We start from the raw sequence: 1,504 nt of genomic DNA, 5'->3' as shown, positions 1-1,504 counted from the left end.
CAACAAGCCTTCTTATTTGTTGACTCTGATGAGGGAAAAGATATTTAGCCAACCTTACTATGGAGTTATTGTTTTGCTTTAAACTCTCTCCCTGAAACCAGCCCTGTGCAGGTACGTTTTAACTCTCAGCTTGACACAATGGGGAGTCACCTGGGAAGAGTCTTAATGAGGAAATCTCTAGATCACATTGGTCTGTGGGGATTGTCTTGATTGCTAATATGTATGGGAAGACCCACCTGCCACTTCAAGGGCTGTGCCTTGAACTATATAAAACTGAAACAAGTTTGCCCATTGTGGTGGTTGGAATATGTTTGGCCCAGGGAGTGGCACTATTAGGAGGTGTGGCCTTGTTGGAGGAAGTGTGTCATTGTAGGGGTGGGCAATGACACCCTCCTTCTAACCACATGAGAGCCAGTCTTCTCCCAGAGGCCTTCAGATGAAGAAGTAGAAGTCTCAGTTTCTCCTGCACCATACCTGTCTGGATGCTGCCATGCTCCTGCCTTGATGATAATGGACTGAACTTCTGAACCTGTGAATCAGCCCCAATTAAACATTGTCCTTATAAGAGTTGCCTTGGTCATGGTGTCTGTACACAGCAATAAAACCCTAAGATAGCCAAGCATAGGTACCAAACAAGAAAGGAAGGAAGGATGGAAGGAAACAAGGAAGCAAGCAAACAAGGGTGTGTTTCTTATTCTCTGCTTTTGACTATGTGTGTGATGTGATATTCTGCTTCAATTCTGTCTTGACTCCCCCAAATGACAGGCTGTGACATGGACCTGGAGGCCTGATGAACCTCCTATTTCCCTGGGTTGTTTATTGCCAGGGTACTTCATCACAGCAAGGAAAGTGAAAACAGGATAAACTCCAGAGCCAGGCAACCTTGGGTTTAAATGATTTCCTCTTTGGGGGTGGGGGGTGGGGATAAAGAGAGAACAAATGGCATAGCTCCCCACTGTTGGTAAATTCTTAAAACCATGTACTTATTTCATGACTTATCAAATTTTACATTCTTTCAGAGTACATGTTGAATCCTTTAGGTTTCTTTGTGGAACTTGGCAATCTGTGCATACACTTGGAAGAGAAAGTCTCCTCCCCAAACCTTGACAGACACAATCCTTCAAACTCATTATTAAGTTTCTCTGACACAAACCACATTGGCCGAGTTTTCCAGGGGAAGTCATTCTTTGTAAGATTTATCTTGAGGTCCAAACTTATAATAAGTACTTAAAAAAAAAAAAAAAGTCTGAAGGGGAGGGTAGAGATCACAGGGGATGAAGACTTCCTTTTGTCACAGTGGCAAACTTGGCTGCTTATGTGATACCCATTTCTCTGCAGTTCTTTGCTCAGTTCCTTTTGTTTTTTAAAGCCAGATATTATTTAGGTCTATACATTCTTTCTTCAGTCATCAAACTCTTCCTATTCACTCTTGCACAGGAACAAATGCCTAGTCACCCCCGTAGGATATCAACAATAGGCCAAAGTAATGAATCCACCTGGAGTT

This window comes from Arvicanthis niloticus, chromosome 18 (assembly GCF_011762505.2).
Source record: "Arvicanthis niloticus isolate mArvNil1 chromosome 18, mArvNil1.pat.X, whole genome shotgun sequence".
NCBI classification, from domain to species: Eukaryota; Metazoa; Chordata; class Mammalia; order Rodentia; family Muridae; genus Arvicanthis; species Arvicanthis niloticus.
Note: the sequence above shows the minus strand (reverse complement) of the source record.